Raw genomic sequence first — 26,605 nt, 5'->3', positions numbered from 1 at the left:
TGTATGTATCTTTAGGTCTGAAGTGAGGCTCTTGTAGGCAGCATACTGATGGGTCTTTTTTTTTTTTTTTTAATCTATTCTGTCATCCTATGTCTTTAGATTGGGGCATTTAGACAATTTATATTTAAAGTAATTTTTGGTAGGTATTATTTATTTATAGGCATCATTTATAGATAGGTATTATTTATCGCCATCTTGTTAATTGTTTCTGATTGTTTTTGTAGTTCATCTCTGTTCCTTTATTCTTCTCTTGCTCTTTCACTGTGATTGGTGAGTTTCTATATTATTGTTTGGCTTTTTCTTTATTTTGTCTTATTTTTTATTTTGGTGTGTGTGTGTGTGTGTGTGTGTGTGTGTGTGTGTGTGTGTGTCTGTTACAGGTCTTACATTTGGGGTTATCATGAGGATCATATATAACATCCTGACTATAGCAGTCTATATTAAGTTGATGGTCATTTTAGTTTGAAGACATTCTCTGTTTTACCTTCCCTTCCACATTTTATGTATCGTTGTTGTAGTTTACTTCTTTTCATTCATAATTTTGTAGGTCTAATTATGACTTTTTCCTTTCCACTTAAAGACGTCCATTCAACATTTCTTGTAGGACTGGCTTAGTAGCGATAAACTCCTTTAACTTTTGTTTGTTTGGTAAACTTTTTATCTCTCCTTTAGTCCTGAATGATAACCTTGCCTGGTAAAGTAATCATGGTTTATAGATTTTTTTTTTTTCCCTTCAACACTTTGAATATATCATGCCACTCCCTTCTGGCCTCCAAATTTCTGCTGAACAATTAGTTGGTAGCTGGTGGGATTTTCCTTGTATGTAAATTCTTGCTTCTGTCTTGCTACTTTTAAAATTCTCTCTTCACCTCTAATCTTTGACATTTTAATTACTGTGTGTTGTGATGTGGACCTCACTGGGTTTATCTTGTTTGGAACTCTCTCTATATTCTGAATCTGGATGTCTACTTCCTTCCCTAGGTGAAGGAAACTTTCTGCTATTATTTCTTCAAATGTCTGCCTCTTTCTCTTTTATCCTTCTGGGACCCCTATAATGCAAATGTTTGTTTGCTTGATGTTGTCCAAGTGGTCCTTTAACCTGTCCTAATTTTTTAAATTCCTTTTTCTTCTTGCTTTTCAGCTTGAGTGTTTCCATTACCCTGTCTTCCAGATCACTGATCTGTTCTTCTGCATCCATTAATCTGTTGATTCCCTCTAATGTATTTTTTGTTTCAGTTATTGTATTCTTCTACTCTGGCTGGTTCTTGTTTATATTTTCTATCTCTTTGTTGAAGTTCTCAGTATGTTCTTTCACCCTTCTCTTCATTCTGGTGAGCATCTTAACAATAATTGCTTAAACTCTTTATCGGGCCTATTGCTTATCTCCATTCACTTATGTTTTACTTTCTTTTTCCTGAAGTTTTGTTTTGTTCTTTCATTTGGAGCATATTCCTCTTTTCCCCATTTTTACTTGACTTTCTGTGTTCATTTCGATAAATTAGGTGGAACAATTATTTTTCCTAAACTTGAAGGAGTGGTCTTGTCTCTGGTCATCCCTTGTGTGGGCTGTGTGTGTCTGGTGACTTTCTCTGGCTGGCTGAACCTGTGGCTGGCATGGGTTGTGGGGCACTCTGTGCTGGAGCTATTTTGGTGGGATAGCTGGAGCTGAAGTGTGCATGGGCCAGGGCAGTCCTGTGGCTCTCCATTCAGAGGGTGTCTTGACAGGACAGCCAAAGTGGGTGCACATGGGCAGAGCAGGTTTCAGGGCTCTACGTGGAGACAGTACCCTGGTAGGACTGCTGCTTCTGAAGCTGAAGAAGGTGTAAGCTGGGTTATCTGGGACTCTTTGCCCAGAGGGTGTCCTTGCAGGGTAGCTGGAGCCAAGGTAGGGCACAAATTGGGGAGTCCTGGGATGCTCTGAGCCGGGGACACCCTGGCAGGACAGCTGTAGCTGAAGGGGGCATTAGCTTGGGCAATCCCAGGGCTTTCTCCACGGAGGCTGCTCTGGAAGGACAGCTAAAGCTGAAGTGGATGCAAGTTAGAATGTTCTGAGGGGGGCGCCTGGGTGGCGCAGTCGGTTAAGCGTCCGACTTCAGCCAGGTCACGATCTCGCGGTCCGTGGGTTCAAGCCCCGCGTCGGGCTCTGGGCTGATGGCTCAGAGCCTGGAGCCTGTTTCCGATTCTGTGTCTCCCTCTCTCTCTGCCCCTCCCCCGTTCATGCTCTGTCTCTCTCTGTCCCAAAAATAAAAATTAAAAAAAAAAAAAAAAAGAATGTTCTGAGGCTTTCCACACAGGGGAGAAGGACAGGACAGCTGAAGCTGAAGTGGGTGCAAGTTGAATGTCCCACCATGCTCAGCACAAGAGGTCCCCTGGTGGGGGTCTGGAGCCAAGGAAGGCATGGGCCTGAATTTCCCATGGTGCTGTGTACAGGGGACACCATGGTGGGGTGGCTGCAGCAGAAGCAGGCATCAGCTGGGAGGTCCTGGAGCACCCTTCACCAGGGGTGCCGTAGCAAGCCATCCAGAGCCAAAGTAGTGCAGGCCTGGAGTGTTCCAGGGTGCTTTGGGATTGTGTCAATTTGGTATGGCAGCTGGAGCTGTAGTGAGTGTGCACCACCCTGGGACCACCTCAGTAGGATGGCTGGGGCTGGTGTAATCTAGAGACCTGGGACTCACTGAGGCAGTAAGCCAGTTAGCGTGATAAGATTCTGTTCAAGTCCAAGCCATCAAGGTGGAGGAGGAACAAAAATCATGGCGTTCACCAGCCTTCTGACCAGGAGAGAGTTCTAGCAGCTCCTCCACTGTTTGGATCTAGTTTCTCTATATTCTAGTTGCTCTTTTTAACTGAGGCTTTTTATCTTTCCCCACTGGGGTCCAAGGCAGACAAATCTGCTTCCACTATAGTTCACGGCATCTGGGGTGAGGGTTTCCTTTATTTCTGTGTCCATTTTTCTTGCCTTCCTCTTTGTTTTTTGTTTTGTTTTGTTGTTGTTGTTGTTGTTTGGTTTTTTGTTTTGTTTTGGTTTTTGGTTTTTTGGGGTTTTTTGGCTGTGCAGAAGCTGTTCAGTCAGCCCTCAGTTCTTCAGGGGGAATTTCTCTGTAAATTGCTGTATTTGTGGAGGAAGTGAGCTCAGGATCTCTCTGAGTTGCCATCTTGGGCCAGAACTCTCCTAGGCTGGGAGATCTAAAAAGGACTTATCTTCAAGTTTGCTGATGCATTTTTTCTGCCTGCTCAAAGCTGCTATTGAAACCCGCTAGTGAGTTTTTTGTATCAGTAATTGTACTTTTCAGTTCAAGAATTTTTGTTTGGTTCCTATTTATAATTTCTGTCTCTTTATTGATATGTTCTATTTATTTGTACATTGCTCCCCTGGATTCCATTAGTTCTTTGTGGCTTCCTTTAGCTCTTTGAGTACATTTAAAACAGTTGCCTTAAAGTCTATGTCTATCAAGTGTACTGTCTCTGCTACCATAAGGACCTACCTCCTATTGAGCTAATCCTATCTGTGACTCTAGGTTGGCCTGTCTCTCCAGATTTTAAGGTGTCAGTTTTCCCAGTGACCTCAGTTCTTTGATACTTGGTTTGCTGACTGTTTTTGGTTGTTTGTAAGCCTAGAAATGATGACTTCCAAGCAATCTGCATATGGAAGCTGAAAATGGAAGTTTCTTCCCATTTGTATTGTTTTCCTTTTTGTTCTCTCCATTTTTTATTTCTCTGTTTTGTTTTGTTTTTTCCCTGTCTTCCATTTGGTAACTTGAAAATACTTTAAAATTACATTTTTATATCTTATAGTGATTTTGAGAAAATCTTTCTGTACCAGTCTTTTTTATAGTTCTTGCTCTAATTATTCAATTATATATGATGAGGGTTTTTTTTTGGGGGGGGGGGGGGCGGGGAGGGTGATAGTGAGGTTCATGGAGTCCAGAGCCGACAACCAAGAAAGAATTCTTGAAGACGTCATTGGTGCAGAAAGGTGATTTTATTGAAGCATGGGGACAGGACCCATGGGCAGGAAGAGCTGCCCTGGGGCCATGAGGAGAAACTGGTTATATACTACTGAGTTGGGGAGGTAAAGTCCAAGGGAAGTTTACAGTGAGATTTTCATATGCTAAAGAAGACTCAGGATACTGGAGGCCTACCTATTGTCAAGCTAAGGTTGTTTTTCCCTCTAGCAAAACATTAACATTAAGACAGTAGAGTTCCTATAGAAACATTTTACTCTGCCAGCCTCAAGTATTTGTCAATGGACTGCAGGTTATAAGAAAATTTAGTTCCATCTGCCACTTCCTTCAGCCTTTGTTTCCCACATCACTATGGAGGGGTGATGGAGACTTAGGTCCTGCAGGACTATGATTTCTATCAGTTACCCATTTCTTTACCCCTTTCCTTTGTTCTTGGGCAGCCAAGAGTGCCCGAGAAATATCACATATATCCCACCTGGTTGGAAGGGGGATGTTTGTGGCCTGTCAGCTTGCCTTATGCTCCCTCGTCCATATATACATAACAAGTGTAATGCACAATATATATGTTATATATTCATACATATACACACACGCATGTTCAACCAAGGTTGTAGTACCTATATTTTTTAGTTTTCTAGTTTCCGTGTTTGATCCTTTGGCATCTTAGGGTCTTGCAGATCCTGGAGAACTGCTCCCTCCAGGGCTGATAATTCCTAGAGAAAGTAAACGATTTACCTATAAATGTGCCTTTCATATGCAAGCCAATTAATCCGCCCCCGCCCCTCACCTCCTGTATCTAGCTCTTATACCTCTATCCTCCTAACCAACCTAAGATAAGATACCAGAGAGCTCAAGACAGCCCCTGTACCCTAGAGCTCCCTGAAATTATTCAAAGTAGCCAATACCATGCCTTGTTATACTGCTTTCCTTTGTTTTTCCCACAGAAACTACAGTAAAGACTCTTGCCCACATTTTCCCTGCCTCCTGACCAACCATGGTGCTTCCCCATGTGGCCCTGCATGATGTGCCAAGCACCCTGTTTCTAGGAGTCTGTAAGTATAAAAACTTACTCTTTCATGACAGTCATGTTTGTGTCTACGTGTCTTGCCATGTCTGATTAAAACAAATGCTGGGTAGTATTAAAACAACGGTCTGCTCGTATTGACATTTACCACTTAGAATCCCTCTCTCTTTTTACATGTCTTAACCACTCCCATTTATATAATGTGTCTCAACTATTTCCTCTACATACATTTGAAACTACCCAGACATTACTGTAATTTTGGATTTAACCATCAGATATCATTTTGAAAACTCTGTAGGAAAATTACCCATATATTTAGTCTTTCTACTATTGTTTCATCCTTCCTGATATGGCAAGAGTGCTTCTGATGAGGGATCAAGGGGAAGGCTGAGGGTAAAACACAAGCTAACAATCCCCCCTCACGCCCCCCCCCCCCAGTGTGAGATATGTGTGATATTCCTCAGGGACTCCTGGATGCCCAAGGACAAAGAAAGGAAAGACAACAAATGATTAACTGATAGAGATCACAGTCATGCAGAGCATGAGTCTCCATCAGTTTACAAATGTTTTGGTAAATTATAAGAAAAAGGCAATCTTATTAATAGCCTAATCTACAGAAACCTGTAGACTCAGTTTCCTGGAGCCCCACCATCACCCCTCCATAGGGATATGGGGAACAAAGGCAAGTAGGAAATGGCGCGTAAAATTAAATTTCTTTATAACCCACAGCTCATTGGCAACTACTTGAGGCAAATAAAGAGTATAATAACATTTCTCCAGGAATCTCCTAATGTTAATGTTAATGCCTTACTAGAGGAAAAACAGCCTTAGCTTGATAATAGCAAGGCCTCGGGTATCTTAGGAGTCCTCTTTAGCATATCAAAGTCCCTCTTGGAGGCTTCCCTTTTGTCTTTACCTCCTTCCATTCCATTGTATGTAACCAGTCACTATTTACAACCCCACTACAGCTCTTCCTGCCCTTGGATCCTGTCCTGTGCTTTAATAAAATCACCATTTTTGCCCCAAAGACATCTTTAAGAATTCTTTCTTGGCCAATGGCCCTGGACCCTAAGAACACCCATCACCCCAAAACTTAATCTCTTCTATTATCATTTCCTATCTGGAAGAAGAGAACTTCTTCTTACAGCACCTGGGAAGTGTGTCACTGCCTTCTGTTCCCCATGATGTTTAGTGAGAACTTGAAGCCATTCAAATAGTTTTTCCATAGAGGTAGAAGTCATTTTTTTCCCAAGATTGACTGTGATGTGTTTTGGTCTGGTCTGATTCTTTGGGTATATCCTATTGAGGATTTGCTTAGCTTAGTACATCTGTAGTTTTATATCTTTTGCCAATTCGGGAAGTTTTTATCCAGTGTTTCTTTGAGTACTTTTTGAATTTCACCGTCTTCCCCGCTCCTTCTGAGACTCCTATGGCAAAAAATATTTGATCTTGCACTATAATCCCACAGGTCTGAAGCTCTGTTCATCTTTTTTTTTTTTTAAGTGTATTTTATGTGTGTCATTAACATTGGGTAATTTCTGATATTTCTAATATTGTTCTACTTTTATATTCACTGATTCTTTCATTCTGTTTATTCGGCCTTGGAGCCCATCCACTATGTGTTTTACTTTACTTATATTTTCTTAGTTTTAAATTTTTATTTGGTTATATTTAGTATCTTCTATTTCTTTGGTAAGACTTTCTGTATTTTTCCATTTTTTTTTCAAGAATGCTCACAATTGCTCATTGAAGCATTATTGTAATAACAGCTTTAGAAATCTTTGGAAGATAATTCTGACATTCCTATCATCTTGTTTGCATGTATTGGTTGAGTGTTTTTGGTTTTGGTTTTCCTAATTCAGGTTTAAATTTCCTGATTCTTTGTATGACAAGCTCGTGATGTTTTCATTGAAATCAGGATATTTTAATATTGTATTATTATATTTTGGATATTTTAGGATTAAATATCTATTAGTAGAAGGATTAAAACCTTCTATTTTAGCCGGCTCCCTCTATACTACCTTAGCAAGAGAAGAGGGGAAAGGTGATCCTGCTGCATTACTGCCTGCTGGAGTAGAAGTGTAGGTTTCCCACTGGGCTTCTATTGACAAACAAGAGGATGAGAGTCTTCTAGTTACTGGAGTCAAGGGGTGGGAGCTTCTACTCTCTGAACAGTATCCTCAGATAACACTCTGGCTGAGAAGGTTAAGAGTGTCTCATTTCTGTTCCCCCCATGGCCTCTAATTATATCACAGGGGAATATGCGTTTTGGGGATCACTCTCATTCTCTGCTAGGCCTCCTCCAACATTATCCCTGTGTGTGGGAGAAGAGGAACTTCATTACTTCTCTGAGAAAATAGAATTCCAGTCTCCCCAGTGACACCATGGGGCTGAGTGGGCCTTCATAATATCCTGGGGATGAAAATCCCATCTTTATACTTAGCTTTCTTTCATAACGCACCATGGTGAGTGTCTTGGGGGTACCTTATTACAGCATGGCAAGGATGGAGGTCTGAGTTTCTCACTCTGTCTTTGTGGGCAAGGATGAGTGAGTCTCTGCCATATTTTCTGTGGTAGTTGGCTAGAGTCGAAAAATTAATATCTAATAGTTTTTAGTCTTACTAGGCTTTCCCTTTTCCTGTTTTTTGTTTTTGTTTTTGTTTTTTGTTTTTTGTGTTGTTGTTTGGTTTGGTTAGAGAGGGCTTTTCTTTTCTGCACTTACTGGTGTTTCTGGGTTGCCAGCTACGTTGGCATTTGTTTCTAAAATAAATGTTTATTTTTCCCATTAAGTTATGAAGGTTTTTTTTGTTGTTGTTTTGTTTTGTTTTTTTTTTTTATAGGAAAGCCCAACTTTGCTTTTTAAAATTTACTTTGGAATCTTAGGTATTTGTCATTTAAATAGCTATTAATCAGCTGAGAAGGAACTTTTGAAGGCAGGGGCTGTGTCTTATTGACTTTTCTCTCTGGAGTCTGGCAAAGCACCTAGAAATCCCACAAATATTTAAGAAGTTGAATTGAATACTAATAATTCATTAAAATACATGATGAATTCATGCAAACAGTAAATATCAACAGAGATAAAGGAGAGAAAAATGGCTTCCAGCAGGGGTTTTTAGTGAAATGTACCAACAAGGTAGAATTTGAGCTCCACTTTAAAGAATGTGTTAAAATTTTAGAGGCAAAGATGGAGAGGAAGATCATTTCATTTAGATGTAGGGGTGATGGGGCGCCTGGGTGGCGCAGTCGGTTAAGCGTCCGACTTCAGCCAGGTCACGATCTCGCGGTCCGGGAGTTCGAGCCCCGCGTCGGGCTCTGGGCTGATGGCTCAGAGCCTGGAGCCTGTTTCCGATTCTGTGTCTCCCTCTCTCTCTGCCCCTCCGCTGTTCATGCTCTGTCTCTCTCTGTCCCAAAAATAAATAAACGTTGAAAAAAAAAAATTTTTAGATGTAGGGTGAAGGTAGGTTCAGACACAGAAAAGCACCAGGCATTTTGGAGCCATTTTGTAGTTAAAAGGTTTATGAAGACAAATAGTTAAAGCTGAAAATGCATGTTGCAGCTGACTAGGGAATTGTATTTTATTCTATGTGCAATAGCGATCCATTGTAGGCTTTCAGGAAATGCTTCCTTAATGTGTAAACACCACAGGAGCATTATTCCATATGTGATTGATGGTACTTCATTCTATGACATCAGGCACTTACAGTTGAGACCAGCTTTTGCTTCATCATCTTGCTAGTATTTTTAAGTAACAAACGCACTTTTTTAGTCTTGTATCTTATTATGAATAATGTCCTACCACAACAAAATAAACAAAAAACCCTTCATATTACAAAATTTGAATAGCCTATCCTTTATAATAAAAGCATACAACACCTTAAAGGTGGAACAAAATCTATTCAGTATCACGTCCTACTGGTGATGTGTTATTGAATGTAATGACCTTTTAAACTTTGAAAATTAATTAGTCTCTTTTTCCTACTAAAAGCAGATTTTGAAAGCCAGACAGTATATATTGGTGGTTAAAATCTTGGACTCTTCCTCCGACTGCCTGGGTCTAAATGCCATCTCTGTTACAGCCATATAAACTTGAACAAGTTATTTAAACTCTGTAAGCAAGAATTCATTCATCTAATAAAATGAAGTTAGCCATTTTATTTGTTTTCTGTTACTGTGTAAAAATTATTGCAAATATGGCAGCTTAAAGTCGTACCTTTCTTCGAGTTTTTTATTGTGGTAAAATGCATAAAACTGACCATCTTAACCATTTATAAGTGTACAGTAAAGTGTTATTAAATGCATTCATGGTGTAATACAACCATCAGTAGCATCCATCTCCATAAATCATTTAATCTTGTGAAAACAAATGTTGTATTATTAAACAATAACTTCCCATTCCCCCATCTCCAAACACTGTTCTACTTTCTGCCTCTATAATATTGACTACTTTAAGTACTTTCTATAAGTGGCATCATATAGTATTTGTCTTTTTGTGACTGGCTTCTTTCACTTAGCGTGATGTCCTCAAGATTCACCCATATCACATCATATTGCAGAATTGTCTTCCTTTTTAAGGCTGAATAATGTTCCATTGTATGTATATACTGCAGTTGGCTTATCCATTTATCAATTGATAGACTCTTGGGTTGCTTCTACATTTTAGCTATTGTAAATAATGCTGCTGTGAACATGGTTGTACAAATATCTACTTGAGACCCTGCCTTTAATTCTTTGGCAATCCAGAAGTGGAACTGTTGGATCATTTACTTAGTAATTCTGTTTTTAATTTTGGGGGCAACTAATATACTGTTTTCCATAGCAACAATACCATCTTACATTCTTATCAGTAGAATAAAAGGGTTCCAATTTCTCTATATCCTAGTCAACACTTATTGTTTTGTTCTTTTGATAGTAGCCATTTTAATGGATCTGAGAAGTATCTAACTGTGGTTTCGATTTGGATTTCCCAAAGGATTAGTGATAATGAGCATCTTTTCATGTGTTTATTGGCTATCTGTATATCTTTTTTAGAAAAATATTTACTCCAGTACATTACCCAATTTTTAATTGGATTGTCTGGTTTTTGTTGTTGAGTTTTAGGAATTCTCTACATATTCTAGATATTAATCCTTGTTACCAGATATAAGGTTTGTAAATATTTTTCCTGTTCTGTGAATTATACTCTGTTACAGTGTCTTTGATGCACAATTTTTTAAAAATTTTATAAAGTCCAATTTTTATGTTTTGTTACCTGTGACTATGGTGTCATATCCAAGAAATATTTGCCACATCCAATGTGGTAAAGTCTTTGTCCAAGAGTTCCTCTTCTTCTAGGAGTTTATTGTTTTGGGTCTTACATTTAGGTCTTTTATCCACTTTGAGTTAAGTTTTCTACACAGTATCAGGTAAGGGTCCAACTTCATTCTTTTCTATAAGGATATCTAGTTTTCCCAGAACCATTTGTTGAAAGGAGTGTTCTTTCCCCATTGAACAGTCTTGGCACCCTCATCAAAAATCATTGGACTATAGGATGAGGGTTTACTTCTGGGCTGTCTATTCTATTCCATTGGTCTATAGTTGTCTCTATGCCACTACCATTTTGGTTTGATTGCTATCATTTGTACTCAGCTTTGAAATCAATAAGTATGCGTCTTCCAGTTTTGTTCATTTTTGAGATTATTTTACTCAAAATCTCCTAAGATTCCATATGGCTTATAGGCTGCATTTTTCCATTTCTGAAAAACAATACGAAAAAGTCATTGGGATTTTGATAGGGATTACATTGAATATGTAGATCACTTGAGTAGTATTAACATTTTAACAACTTTAAGTTTTCTAATCCATTAACATGTAGTGTTTCCATGTATTCATGTCTTCTTTAATTTCTTCCAGGAATGTTTGCAAGTTTTCATTGTACAAGTCTTTCACCTCCTTATTTAATTCCAAAGTATTTTATTCCTTGTGATATTATGGTGACTGGGACTGTTTTTGTAATTTCCATCTCAAATTGTTCATTGATAGTGTATAGAAATGCAACTATTTTTGTCTTTTGGCTTTATATCCTGCTACTTCATTAAATTCATTTACTAAGGCTAACAGTTTTTTTGTGGAATCTTTAGAGTTTTCTACATATAAGGTCATATCTGTGGACAGATATAAATTTAATTCTTCCTTTCCAATTTGGAAATTAGAAAATTATTCTTGCCTCCTTTCTCTGGGTAGAGATTCCAGTACTATGTGGAATAATATGGTTAAAGAAGGCATACTTGTCTTGTTCCTGATCTTAGAGGAAAAGATTTCAGTCATTCACCATTGATTATATTGCTCACTGTGAGTTTTTCATATATATCTTTTATTATGTTAAGATAGTTTTTTTCTAAGCCTCATTTTTTGTGTTTTTATTATGAAAAAGTGTTGAATTTTGTCAAATGCTTTTCCAGCATCAATTAAGATGATCATATTGGGTTTTTTTTTCCTTTATTCTGTTAACGTGGTGTATTACATCGATTGACTTTTATTGAACCATACTTGCATTCCAGGAATAAACCCAACTTGGTCATGGTGTATAATCATCTTAATATGCTGCTGAATTCAGCTTCTTAGTTAGTTGTATAGCTATTTTTCTGTAAATATCCATAAGGGATATTGGTGTGTAGTTTTGTTTGTTTTTTGTAGTGTCTTCATCTGGCTTTGGTATCAGTGTAATAATACAAGTCTCATTGATTGAATTAAGAAGTGTGCCCTCTTCAATTTTGGGGGAAAAGTTTGAGTAGAATTGATATTAATTCTTCTTTAAATGTTTGGTAGAATTCATCAGTGAAGTCATCAGACATACAGCTTTCCTTGGGAGATTTTTAATTATTGATACAATTTGCTTCCTGGTTGTAGATCTATTCACATTTTCTATTTCCTTGTGCAGTCTTAGTAGGTTTTGTGTTTCTAGGAATTTCTCCATTTCTTCTTGGTGACCTGACTTATTGGCATGTAATTATTCCCAGTGATCTTTTATAATCCAATTTATTTCTACAGTATCGATAGTAATGTCTAAACTTTCATTTCTAATTTTCGTAACTTGAAATTTTTGTCCATTTTCATTAGTCTAAGTAAAGGCTATTCAATTTTGTTGATGTACTTAAACCAATTTTAATTTTTTTTTCTACTCTTTTTATTTATTATTTATTTCCATCTGTTCTGATCTTTGTTATTTCCTTCCTTCTGCTAGCTTTGGGTTGTTTTTCCCCCCTAGTTCCCTAAGTTGTAAAATTAGGTTATTTGAAACGTTCTTGTTTTTTAATGTAGGTGTTTATAAATACGTTTTCCCACTAGTCCCACTTTCACTTGTCCCTTAAGTTTTGGTATGTATGTTTTCATTTTAACTTATCTAATTGGTTTATTTCTTGTTTTTACTTATTTACAATTTTTATTGAGGTATAATTGGCATATAGTATTAGGTTAGGGTGTATGGCATAATGATTTGGTATTAGTATACACTGTGAAATGATCACAGTAAGTCTATTACCATCCGTCACCTTGCAAAGTTATAAATTTTTTTCTGATCAGAAGACTATTTAAGATTTAATCTCTTGGCAACTTTCAAATATGCACTATAGTATTATTGACTATAGTCAATACATTGCATCCCAGGAATTTTTTTTTAAGTTTTTATTTTAATCAGCCAGTGTTCCCCACAAACAGGGTACTCCTTAACCCTCATCACCTATTTCACCAATCCCCCCACCTACTTCCCTTCTGGTAACCATCAGTTTGTTCTCTGTATTAAGAATCTGTTTCTTAGTGTGTCTCTTTCTTTTCCTTTACTCATTTGTTTTGTTTCTTAAATTACATATACGAGTGAAATCATATGGTATTTGTCTTTCTCTGACTTATCTCACTTAGCATTATACTCTCTGACACCATCCATGTCATTGTAAATGGCAAGATTCCATTATTTTTATGGCTAAATAAAACTCCATTGTGTATACACACTGTATCTTCTTTATCCATTCATCAGTCAGTGGACACTTGGGGTGCTTCCTTATCTTGGCTATTATAAATAGCTGCTGTAAATTTAGGAGCACACACATCCCTTTGAATTAGTGTTTCTGTACTTTTTGGGTAAATACCCAGTAGTGCAATTGCTGAATCATAAAGTAGTTCTGTTTTTGTTTTCAGATTTTTTTTATTTATATGAGAGAGAGACAACATGCCGATGAGCACATGCACACAAGCAGGGCAGAGGGAGAGGGAGAATTCGAAGCAGGCTCCACACTCAGCACAGAGTCTGATGTGGGGCTTCATGCCATAACCCTGGGCTCATGACCTGAGTTGAAATCAAGAGTTGGTTGCTCAACTGACTGGGCCACCCAGGCACCCCAAGGTGGTTCTATTTTAAACTTTTTGAGGAATCTCCATAATGTTTTCAAGAGTGGCCGCAGTAGTTTGCCTTCCCACCAATAGTGCAAGAGGGTTCCTTTTTCTCCACAGCCTCACCAACACCCGTTGTTTCTTGTGTTGTTGATTTTAGCCATTCTGACAGGTGTGAGGTGATATCTCATTGTAATTTAATTTGCATTTCCCTAATGATAAGTGATAATGAGCATCTTTTCATGTATCTGCTGGTCATCTGTGTGTCCTCTTTGGAGACATGTCTGTTCATGTCTTCTGCCCATTTTTTAACTGGATTATTTGATTTTTGGCTGTTGAGTTGGATCAGTTCTTTTTTTTTAATTTTATTTAAATCAAAGTTAGTTAACATATAATATAATAGTTTTGGGAGTAGAATTTAGTGATCCATCACTTACACAGAACACCCAGTGCTCATCCAAACAAGTGACCTCCTTAGTACCCATCACTCATTTAGCCCATCCCCCTACCCACCTTAGTCTGTTATCTGTATCTAAGAGTTTCTTATGGTTTGCCTGCTTCGCTGTTTTTATTTTATTTTTCCTTCCCTTCCCCTATGTTCATCTATTTTGTTTCTTCTTTTATTTTTTTAAGCTTATTCATTTTTGAGAGAGAAAGAGTGTGAGCAGGGGAGGGGCAGAGAGAGAGGCAGACACAGAATCAGAAGCAGGCTCCAGGCTCTGAACTCTGAGCTGTCGGCAGAGCCAAACATAGGTTTCAAACCCAGGAGCTTTGAGATCATGACCTGAGCTGAAGTGGGATGCTTGATCGACTGAGCCACCCAGCACCCCCATCTGTTCTGTTTCCTAAATTCCACATATGAGTGAAATCATCTGACTTTCTCTGATTGGCCATCTGGATGCCTTTGGAAAACTGTCTGTTCATGTCCTCTGCCCATTTATTTACTGGATAATTTGTTTTTTGGGTGTTGAGTTTGATGATTTCTTTACAGATTTTGGATACTAACCTTTTATCTGACATGTCATTTGCAAATATCTTCTTCCATTTGGTAGGCTGCCTTTTAGCTTTGATTATTGTTTCCTTCACTGTGCTTTTTATCTTATTTTTCTTAATTTAAAAAAAATGTTTATTTTTGAGGGAGAGAGGCAGAGTGTGAGCAGGGGAGGGGCAGAGAGAGAGGGAAACACAGATCCAAACCAGGCTCCAGGCTCTGAGCTATCGGCACAGAGCCTGACGCAGTGCTGAAACTCATAAGCTGTGAGATCATGACCTGAGCTGAAGTCGGATGCTTAACCAACTGAGCCACCCAGGTGCCCCAGAAGCTTTTTATCTTGATGAGGTCCCAATAGTTCATTTTTGCTTTTGCTTCCCTTGCCTCCAGAGACATGTCTGGTAAGAAGTTCCTGCAGCTGAGGTCAAAGAGGTTGCTGCCTGTTTTCTCCTCTAGGATTTTGATGGTTTCCTGTCTTACATTTAAGTCTTTCATCCATCTTGAGTTTAGTTTTGTGTATGGTGTAAGAGAATGGTCCAGCTTCTTTCTTCTGCATATCTCTGTCCAGTTTTTGTAACACCATTTGCTGAACAGACTGTCTTTTTTTCCATTGGATAATCTTCTCTGATTTGTCAAGGATTAGTTGGCCATACATTTGTGGGACCATTTCTGGGTTCTCTATTCTGTTTCATTGATCTATGTGTCTGTTTTTGTGCCCGTACTATACTGTCTTGATGATTACAGCTTTGTAATCCAGCTTAAATCTGGAATTGTGATGCCTCCAGTTTGGGTATTCTTTTTCAGGATTGCTTTGGCTATTGGGGGTCTTTCCATACAAATTTTAGAATTGTTTGTTCTCGTTCTGTGAAGAATGCTGGTATTATTTTGAAGGGGATTGCATTGGATGGGTAGATTGCTTTGAGTAGTATGGAAATTTTAACAATATTCTTCCAATCCATGAGCATGGAATGTTTTTCCATTTCTTTCTGTCTTCTTCAGTTTCTTTATAAGCTTTCTATTGTTTTCAGCACACAGATCTTTTACATCTTTGGTAAGGTTTATTCTTAGGTATTTTATGGTTTTTGGTGCAAGGATAAATGGGATCAATTCCTTGATTTCTCTTTCTGTTGCTTTATTATTTGTGTATAGAAATGTCACTGTAAAATGATTTTATATCCTGTGACTTTGCTGAATTCATGTATCAGTTCTAACAGTTTTTTGATGGAGTCTTTCAGGTTTTTCACATAGAGTACGTGTCATCTGCAAAGAGTAAAAGTTTGACTTCCTCCTTGCTGATTTGGATTTCTTTTCGTTGTCTGATTGCTGAGGCTAGGACTTTCCCAGCACCCTTTTTGAAGAGACTGTCTTTTGCCATTGGATCTTCTTTCCTGCTTTGTTGAAGATTAATTAACCATTTAATTGTGGGTTTATTTCTGAGTTTTCTATTCTGTTCCATTGGTTTATGTGTCTCTTTTTTTTGCCATACCATACTGTTTTGATTACTACAGCTTTGTAATATAACTTGAAGTCTAGGATGGTGATGTTTTCAGCTTTGCTTTGCTTTTTCAAGATTGCTTTGGCTATTCAGAGTCTTTTGTGTGTCCAAACAAATTTTCGGATTGTTTGCTCTAGTTCTGTGAAAAATGCTATTGGTATTTTGATAAGGATTGCATTAAATATGTAGATTTCTTTGGGTAGTATAGAAATTTTAATAATATTTGTTCTTCCAATCCATGACAATGGAATCTTTCTATTTGTGTCATCTTCAATTTCTTTCATCGTATTTTATAGTTTCCAGAGTACAGGTCATTAACCTCTTTGGTTAGGTTTATTTCCAGGTATCTTATTATTTACAATTGTATTGGGGTTTTCTCCATTTCTCTTTCTGCTGTTTCATTATTGATGCATAGAAATGTAGCATATTTTTGTAGATTGACTTTCTATCTTGCAACTTTACTGAATTCATCTAACAGATCTAACAGTTTTTTGGGTGGAATCTTTCAGATTTTCTATATATATTATCATGTCATCTGCAAGTAGCAAAACTTTTACCTCTTCCTTACTGATTTGGATGTCTTTTATTTCTCTTTATTTGAGTGTCATGGTTAGGGCTTCCAGTATTATGTTGAATAAAAGTGGTGAGAGTGGGTATCTTTGTATTGTTCCTGCCCTTAGGGGAAAGGCTCTCAGTTTTTCCTTATTAAGGATGATGGTAGCTGTGGGTTTTTCATATATGGTCTTTATTGTATTGAGGCATATCCCTGTAAATCTACTTTTTGAAGGCTTTTGTCATGAATGGATGTTTTAACTTGTCAAATGCTTTTCTGTGTCTCTTGAAATGATCATATGGTTCTTCTCCTTTCTCTTATTTATGTGATGTATCATGTTGATTGATTTGTGGATATTGAGCCACAGCCATACTTGCAGCTCAGGAATAAATCCCACTTGGTCATGGTGAATGATTTTTTAAATATATTGTTAGCTTCGTTTTGCTAGTATTTTGTTAAGGATTTTTGCATCTGAGTTCATCAGAGATATTGGTCTGTAGTTCTCTTTTTTTTGGTCTGCTATCTTTATCTGGTTTTGGTATCAGGGTAGTGCTGACCTCATAGAATGAATTATAAGTTTTCCTTCCTTTTCTATTTTTTTTGGATAGTTTGAGAAGAAGAGGTTTTAACTCTTCTTTAAATGTTTGGTATAATTCATCTATGCGGTCATCTGTTCCTAAACTTGTGTTTGTTAGGAGTTTTTTGATTACTGATTCTGTTTCTTTGCTGGTAATTTTTCTGTTCAAACTTTCTATTTCTTCCTGTTTCAGTTTTGGTAGGTTGTATGTTGTATGTTTACAGGAATTTGTCCATTTCTTCCAAACTGCCCAATTTGTTGGCATGCAGTTTTTCATAATATTCTTTTATAATTGTTTGTATTCATATGGTATTTGTTGTTATATCTCCATTCTCATTTGTGATTTCATTTATTTGGGTCCATTTTCCTTTTTTCTTGAGAAGTCTGGCTAGATGCTGTCAATTTTATTGATTTTTTTCGAAGAAGCAGTTCCTGGTTTTATTGATCTATTATTTTTTTTAGTTTCTGTATCATTTACTTCTCTAAACTTTATTATTTCCTTCCTTCTGTTGGTTTTAAGTTTTGTTTGTTGTTCTTTTTCTAGCTTCTTTAGGCATAAGTTAGGTTGTTAGAGATTTTTCTTGCTTCTTGAAGTAGACCTGTATTGCTATGAACTTCCCTCTTAGAACCACTTTTGCTTCATCCCAAATGTTTTGGATTGTTGTGATTTCATTGTCATTTGTCTCCATGTAGTTTTTTATTTATTCTTTTGACCCATTCATTGTTTAGTAGCATGGCATTTAACTCCCCTTTATTTGTAGTCTTTCCAGATTTTTTCTTGTGTATGACTTCTAGTTTCACTGCACCATGGTCAGAAAAGGTGTGTAATATTTCAGTCTTCTAATTTGTTAAGGATTGTTTTGAGGGATAACACGTGATCTCTTCTGTAGAATGTTCCATGTACACTTGAAAAGAATGTGTACTCTGCTGTTTTAGGATGGAATGTTCTGAATATATCTGTTAAACCCACCTAGTCAAGTGTGTCATTCAAAGCCACTGTTTCCTTATTGATATTCTGCTTAGATGATCTGACTTTTGATATAAGTGGGGTGTTAAAATCCCCTAATTTTATTGTATTGTTATCAGTTGGTTCCCTTATGTTTGTTATTAACTGTTTTATGTATCTTGGTGCTTTCATGTTGGGTGCATAAATACTTATAATTGTTTTATGTTCTTTTTGGATTGTCCCCTTTATTATTATTTAATGTCCTTCTTTGTCTCTTGTTACAGTCTTTGTCTTAAAGTCTGTTTTGTCTGATATAAGTATTGCTACTTTGATTTTCCTTTGACATCCATTTGCGTGATAAATGTTTCTCTGTACCCTCACTTTCAATCTGCAGGTTGTCTAGGTCTAAAAAGTGTCTCTTGTAAGCAGCAAATAGATGAGTCTTGTTTTTGATCCATTCTGTCACCCTATGTCTTTTGGTTGGTGTTTCAGTCCATTTACAATGAAAGTAATTATTGACAGGCATGCATTTATTCACATTTTATTATTAGTTTTGTGATTGTTTCTAAAGATTGGCTCTGATCCTCTCTTGTTTTGCTCTCTTTCATGGTTTCCTGGCTTACTTAGTGATATAGTTGGATTTCTTTCTCTTCATTCTTTGCATATATATTAGTGTTTTTTGATTTGTGGTTAACATTAGGTTTGTATAGAACATCTTCTGCATATAGCAGTCTCTATTAAGTTGATGTTCACTTAAATTGCAACCCATTCTTACCTTTCTCCTCCCCACATTTTAGGTATATGGTGTCATATTTTACAGCCTTGTATGTTGGGAGTTCCTTGACCTATTTTTTTTACTGAAATATTAATTTTTACTGCTTTTATGTTTCCTACCTTCATACTGTCATTTTTGGTCTTTTCTTGGTATTCAAATTCCCCTATAATATTTCTTGCAGGACTTGTTTAGTGGTCATGAAGTGCTTTAGTTTTTGTTTGTCTGGGAAACTCTTATCTTCTATTCTGAAGGATAACCTCACTGGATAGACTATTTTTGGCTGCAGATTTTTCCCATTTAGCACTTTGAATATATCCTGCCGCTGCTTGGAAAGTTTCTGCTGAAAATTCACTGATAGCTTTACGGAATTTCTTTTGTATATAACTGTCTTCTTTTTCTCTTGCTGCTTTTAATATTTTTTCTCTGCCACTATATCTTGCCATTTTAGTTACAATATGTCTTGGTGTGGAACTGCTTCTGTTAATTTTCTTGGGGATTCTCTGTGACTCCTGGATCTGGATATGTTTCCTATCACATATTAAGGAAATTTTCAGCTATTATTTCTTCAAATCAATTATCTGCCCCCTTTTCTCTCTTCTTTTTCTTCTGGGACTGCTATAATATGAATGTTATTACATTTGGAGCCACTGAGTTTCCTAATTCTATTCTTGTTTTGCATAATTATTTTTTTCCATCTTTTGTTCACCCTGACTACTTTCCATTGCTCTGTCTTCTAGGTCATTAATTCATTCCTCTGCTTCTTCTAGCCTACTGTTCATTCCATCAAAGGCGTTTCTCATTTTGTTTCTTGAGCCCTTTATCTCTGCTATGTTATTCCTTATCTCTGTGTTAATGATCTTACTGATGCCCCCTATTCTTTTCTCAAGTCCAATGAGTATCCTTATGATCACTTTAAATTCTCCTTCAGGTATGTTACTTATACCTGTTTTTCTTACACTACTGGCCATGGCCTTGTCCTGTTCTGTCATTTGGACAAATTCCTCTGTCTTCTCATTTTGTCTAAGTCTCTGTGCATGTTCCTGTATGCTAGGAAAGCCAGCTACATCTTCTGTTCTTGATGGCTATGACTTTATGAAGAAGATGTCCTGTAGTGCCCTCAATGTAGTGTCCCCCTCTCCCCAGGGCCTGGCGCTTCCAGGAGTGTCCAGTGTGTGCTGCTTGTACTCTGTTATTGTGTCCTGGCCATTTTATCCTTCAGGCCAGCCATCTGAAGAGGCTCTCTTTGCCAGTTGTGGGAATTGTGGGGCCCCTGTCTTGAATGTGGCAAGTTTTAACTAGTTGTGCTATGGTCTGCTTATGAAATGAGACCTGTCACTGCTGCCCCCAGAACCAAGGCTTCTCAAAACTCCCTGGTCAAGAGATTCAGTATTGGCAGGGTTTGGGGCTGATTTTCTGGGAGAGAAAGCCTGACTCACTGGAACTGAGGCAAGCATGACTGGGAAGGTGGTGCTTCCAGTGTGCAAGGTTGGGGCTTGATGTAAGAAAGCTAAGTAGTGAGTGTTGGCACTGTGCAACTTCTTGCAGGAGGCCCTGTGCTTATGCTGAGGGGCAGGGGAGGGAAATAACATCTGCCAGTTCTTTACTCCTGGAGAGGTCTCTCTGTGAACACTGCCTCTCTGGGATGTACTCTGAAATGAGCAACTAACCTCCCCACTCTGTGTCCCAGGTACTCTTCAGATTGCTGTTTCTATGCTGTATGTCTGTAGGCTGTTTGCCCTCCCTTTTCTCCAAGAGCAGTCCCAATGTCCTCCGAGCTGTCTTAGAGCTAAGCATGCTGACCTTTAAAACGCCAGGCTTTTAGTCCCACCGGTTGCAAGAACTAATGAAATATGGGCCCTCTTGCTTTCCAAGCCAGTTTCTCTGGGGATTCCTCTTCCCTGTGTGCTCCCCTATATGGTAGTCCATTTCTTGCCCTTTTCCTCACCCATGGTTACCTCCCTACCTCAATGGCCACAATCTGTTTCTCTCCCAAACCTTGCCTCCACATTTCTTACCTTCTTCAATGTGGCCTCTTCTCAACCTTTAGTTGTAGAGTTTGTGTTGCCAGTCTTCAGGTCGATTTCTGGGGGTTTTAGGATGATATGATAATTATCTATTTGTATTTGTGGGACAAGGTAAGCCTAGGGTCCTCCTACTCCACTGCTGGCATCTCCTCTCCTCATGAATTATTATTTTATAATGGAAAGTTTATACCTCTTGACTCCACCCATTTTACCCACCTTCCCAACCCTTCCCCTCTCTGGAAAATACTATTCTGTACAATATATCTGAGTATTGCTTTTTTTCATTTTGTTTGTTCTTTGTTTTGTTTTTTAGATTTCACATATAAGTGTAATCATATGACATTTGTCTTCGACTTATTTAACTTAGCATACTTTCAAAATCCATGTTATAAAAAATGGCAGCATTTTGGTTTTTTTAAAAACTGAGTACTATTCCATTTTGTGTGTGTGTGTGTGTGTGTGTGTGTGTGTGTACATCCCACACCTTCTTTAATCATTTGTCCATCAATGGACACTTGTTTCCAGCTCCCATATCTTGGATATTGTAAATAATCCTGCAGTGAATATAGAAATGCATCTATTTTGTCCAGTTAGTGTTTTTGCTTTTTTTCAGATAAATACCCAGAAGTGGAATTACTATATTATATGGTATTTCTATTTTTAATTTTTTGAGGACCCTCCTTTCCATAGTGGCTGCCTGAATTTACATCCCACCTACCGTGCACAAGCATTCCCTATACTCCACAAGATTCGTTATTTCTTTTTTTGTCTTTCTGATAATAGCCATTCTAACAGGTGTGAGGTATTATCTCACTTTAATCTTGGTTTTTATTTCCCTGATGATTAGTGATTATGAGCACCTTTTCATGTACTTATTGACCATCTTGTGTGTCTTTGTTGGAAAAATGTCTATTCAGATATCCTACCCATTTTTAAATCAGATTGTTTGTTTTTCTTCTTTTGAGTTGTATTTATTCTTCATATATTTTTTTATATTAATCCACTATTGGATATGTAATTTGCAGGTATTTTCTTCCATTGAGTAGGTTGCCTTTTGGTTTTGTTGATTGTTTCTTTCACTACGACAAAGTTTTTCACTTTAATGTAATCCCATTTGTTTATTTTAGCTTTTGTTGTCATTGCCTGAAGAGACTGTTCACCTTAAATAATGCTAATATCAATCAGAGAACCTACCTACCTGTGTTTTCTTCTAGATTTTGTAGTTTTAAGTTTTACACAGAAGTCTTTAATTCATTTGAAATTTATTTTTGTATATGGTATAAGATAGTAGTCCAGTTTCATTATTTTGATTGTAGCTGCCCAGTATTTCCAAGAAAATTAAAGACACTGTCTTTTCCCCATTGTATAATCTTGCCTCTTTTGTTGTAGATTAGTCGACCATATACATATGGATCTACGACTGGGATCTCTGTTCTGTTGATCTATATGTCCACGGTTGTGCTTGTACCATACACTTTTTATTACTATGGCTTCGTAGTATATCTGAAATGTGGGATTGTGATACTTCCAGCTTTTTTCTACTCTCTTAAGGCCACTTGGGCTATTTGGCGTCTTTTGTGGTTCTATACCAATTATAGGATTATTTGTTCCAATTGTGTTAAAGATACTATTGTTGATTTTTATAGGCATTGCATTGAATCTGTAGATTGCTTTGAGTTGTATTGACATTGTAACAATATTAGTCCAAAAGCATGATAGATATTTCCATATGTTTGTGTCATCTCCAGTTTCTTTCATCAATGTCTTATAGTTTTCAGAGTATAGGTCTCTCATCTCCTAGATTAAATATATTCCTAGGTATTTTATTCTTTTTGATCTAATAGTAAATGGTATTGTTTTCCTAATGTTTCTGCTACTTCATTATTACTATATAGAAATATAACACATTTCTATGTATTACTTTACTATATTGACTGAAATCATTTATTAGTTCTATTAGTTTTTTGGTGGAGTCTTCAAGGTTTTCTATATATATTATGTCATCTGCTAATAGTGACATTTTTATTTTTTCTTTTGATTTGGATGACTACTACTTCTTTTTCTTGTCTGATTGATACAGCTAGACTTCTACTATTATGTTTCTTGTCTTATTCTTGATATTAGAAAAAAAAGTTTTCAGTTTTTCACCATGGAGCATGATATTAGTTGTGGGTTTTGCCATATATGACCTTTATTATGTTGAGCTTTTCTCCCTTTAAACCCTCTTTGTTGAGAGTTTCATCAACAGATGAACTTGTCAAATGTTTTCTCTGCATTTATTGAGATGATCATATGGTTTTTAACCTTCATTTTGTCAATGTGATGTATGGCATTCATTGATTTATGGATATTGGACCACCCTTGCATCCCTGGGATAAAACCCATTTGATTATAGTGAATCATCTTTTTATTTTTATTGTTGAATTCAGTTTGCTAATATACTGTTCAGGATTTTTACATTTATGTTCATCAGGAATGTTGGCCTATAGTTTTATTTTTTTTTCTTTTCCTTTAAAAAAATTTTTTTCTGTAGTGTCTTTGCCTGGTTTTGTATCAGAATAATGCTGCACACATAGAATTAATTTGCAAGTTTTCATTTCTCTTATATTTTTTGGAAGTTTGAGAAGAATAGATATTAAGTCTTTGATTCAATTTCATTACTAGTAATTGACTTGTTCAGATTGTCTACTTCTTCTTGACTCAATTTCAGAAGATTTTATGTTTCTAAGAATTTATTTCTCCTAGGTTGTCCAGTTTGTTGGCATATAGTTTTTTGCAGTATCATAATTCTTTGTATTTCTGTGGTGTTGATTGCTACTACTCCTCTTTCATTTCTGATGTTATTTATTTGACTCCTCTCTTTTTTCCATGTAAGTGTGGCTAAAAGTTTACCAATTTTGTTTATCTTTTCAAAAAACCAGCTCCTGGTTTTATTGATCTTTTCTGTTGTTTTATTAATCATTTTCATTTATTTCTGCTTGATCTTTACTATTTTCTCTCTTCTACTGACTTGACTTAGTTTGTTCTTCTTTTCCTAGTTCCTACGGATGTGACATTAGATTGTTTATTTGAGATTTTTCTTATTTCTTATGGTAGGCCTGTATCACTATGAATTTACATCTTATAACTGCTCTTGCTACATCTTATAGATTTTGGAAAGCTGTGTTTCTATTTTCATTTGTCTCAAAATATTATTTTTATTTCCCTTTTTCTTTGTTGACCTATTGATTATTTAGTGGCATATTGTTTAGTCTCTGTATGTTTGTGTTTTTTCCCAATATTCTTCTTATAATTAATTTCCAGTTTCATATCATTGTGGTCACAAAAGATGCTTGATACAATTTCATTCTAGTTGAGTTTATTGTGACTTGTTCTTGACCTAACATGATCTATCCTAAGTCCATCTGGTCTAATGTGCCCTTTAAGGCCAATGTTTCCTTATTGATTTTCTGACTAGATTATCTATTGATGTAAGTGTGTCATTAGAGTCCCCTACTGTTATTGTATTACTATAAATTTCTTCTTTTAGTTCTATTAATATTTGCTTTCTATAGTTAGGTGCTTCTATGTTGGGTGCATATTTACAAATGTTTTATCCTCTTGTTGGATTGACCCTTTTATCCGTATGTAACACCCATATTTGTCTCTTACTATAGTCTTTGTTTTAAAGTCTATTTCCTCTGACGTAAGTAGAGCTGTCCCAGCTTTCTTTTGGTTTCCATTTGCACAAAACAGCTTTTTCCATCCCTTCGTCTTCAGTTGATATGTATCTTTACATCTGAAGTGAGTCTCTTGTAGGCAGCATATTGATAGGTCTTGTTAAAATCCATTCAGCCGCTTTATGTCTTTTGATTAAAGAATTATTTCACTTACATTTAAAGTAATTCTACATAGGTTAGTACTTCTGCTATTTTGTCTATTGTGTTCTGGCTCTTTTGTAGTTCCTTTCTGTTCCTTCTTCTCTTGCTCTCTTCTCTTGTGGTTTGATGACACTCGTTCGTATTATGCTTAGATTTCTTTCTCATTATCTTTTCTTTGTCTACTATTGGTTGTTACACTGTAGTTACTATGAGGGTCACATATAAGAACCTGTATATATATATATAATAGTGTATTTTAAGTTGATAGCAACTTAATTTGAGCACAATCTAAAATACTACATTTTTACTCTTCCCACCATGTTTTATATTTTGTGTCCTATTTTACATCTTTTTATTTTATATGTCCCTTAACTAATTATTGTATAGTTATTTTATTACTTTTGTCTTTTAACTGTCATCCTAGTTTTATAAATGGTTAGTCCACTGCCTTTACTACATATTTACCTTTACCAGTGAGAATTATACTTTCATATGTTTTCTTATTACTAATTAGTGCCCATTTTTTAGAGCATAAAGAAGTCTCTTTAACATTTCCTATAAGGCTGGGTTTAGTGATGATAAATTCCTTTAGCTTTTGCTTCTTCAGAAAACTCTTTAACTCTCCTTCAATTATGAATGATAGCCTTGCTGAGTAGACTATTCTTGGTTGGGAGCTTTTCCTTTAAACACTGTGTATCATGCTACTCCCATATGGCCTGATAAGTTTCTACTGAAAAATCACCTGATAGTCTTATGGAGGTTTCTTTGTATGTAACAAGTTGTTTTTCTCTTACTGCTTTTAAGCTTTTCATATTTAACTTTTTTTTTTTTTAATTTTTTTTTTTCAACATTTATTTATTTTTGGGACAGAGAGAGACAGAGCATGAACAGGGGAGGGGCAGAGAGAGAGGGAGACACAGAATCGGAAACAGGCTCCAGGCTCTGAGCCATCAGCCCAGAGCCTGACGCGGGGCTCGAACTCCAGGACCGCGAGATCGTGACCTGGCTGAAGTCGGACGGTTAACCGACTGCGCCACCCAGGCGCCCCTTAACTTTTAACTTAAATTTCTTTAAGTTTACTTATTTATTTTGAGAGAGACACAGAGAGACAGGGAGAGAGACCACAAGCAGGGGAGAGGCAGAGAAAGAGGGAGAGAGAAAATCCCAAGCTGACTCCACTCCATCAGTGCAGAACCCAATGAGGGGTCAAACTCATGAACTGTGATGTCATGACCTGAGCTGAGATCAAGAGTTGGACACTTAACCAACTGTACCACCCAGGTACCCCTTAACTTTTGAAAAAACATTTTAACGTTTATTTATTTTTGAGAGACAGAGCATGAGCAGGGGAGGGGCAGAGAGAGAGAGACAGAATCCAAAGCAGGCACCAGGCTCTGAGCTGTCAGCACAGAGACTGATGTGGGGCTTGAACCCACAAACCATGAGATCATGACCTGAGCCAAAGTCAGACACTCAACCGACTGAGCTACCCAGGCACCCCATAACTTTTTAATTATGTCTCTTTGTGTAGATCACTTGGAGTTTATCTTACTTTGAATTCTCTGGGCTTCTTGGATCTGGATGTCTGTTTCCTTCCCCAACTTAGGGAATATTTTAGCTATTATTTCTTTAAATAAGTTTTCTGTCCCGTTTTTTCTCTATTCTCTTTCTGGGACCCTAATGACAGATCTTGCAAATGTTAATTCATTGATGTTTTCCCATAGGTGCTTTAAGCTATCTTCATTTTTTAAAAATTCTTTTTTCTTTTTGCTGCTCCACTCGAGTAAGTTCTATTGCCCTGTGTCTAGCTTGGTGATCATTTCTTTTGCTTCATCTAGTCTGCTGATGAACCCTTCTAGTATATTTTTTTAGTTAAGTTATTATATTCTTCATCTCTGTGGTTTCTGTTTGGTACTTTCTAATATTTTCTTTGTTGAATTCTCACTGTGTTCATCCATTCTTCTCCAAAGTTCAGGGAGCATCTTTATGACCATTAATTTTATCTCTGTCAGGTAAATTATTTACTCTATTTCATTA

At 36.9% G+C, this 26,605-nt stretch overlaps 2 long non-coding RNA genes across 2 annotated transcripts in view; one reads left to right on the top strand and one right to left on the bottom strand.

The window, feature by feature from the left end:
* Positions 1-387: 387 nt before the first annotated feature.
* On the bottom strand, positions 388-24,879 carry LOC121012669 (uncharacterized). Its single transcript, XR_005782213.1, has 3 exons — positions 24,866-24,879; positions 24,788-24,797; positions 388-473 (listed from the first exon to the last, which is right to left on the bottom strand). It is a non-coding gene; the product is annotated as an uncharacterized LOC121012669 (long non-coding RNA).
* LOC121012670 (uncharacterized) overlaps positions 4,910-26,605 on the top strand; it is a 61,344-nt gene continuing 39,648 nt past the window's right edge. The window contains exon 1 of the long non-coding RNA XR_005782214.1: positions 4,910-5,014. This is a non-coding gene — a long non-coding RNA (uncharacterized LOC121012670). The remainder of the gene's footprint in view (positions 5,015-26,605) is intronic.

Source organism: Herpailurus yagouaroundi, unplaced genomic scaffold (genome assembly GCF_014898765.1).
Source record: "Herpailurus yagouaroundi ecotype Mexico unplaced genomic scaffold, PumYag 197, whole genome shotgun sequence".
NCBI classification, from domain to species: domain Eukaryota; kingdom Metazoa; phylum Chordata; class Mammalia; order Carnivora; family Felidae; genus Herpailurus; species Herpailurus yagouaroundi.
This window is presented reverse-complemented; position numbering and strand designations above follow the sequence as displayed.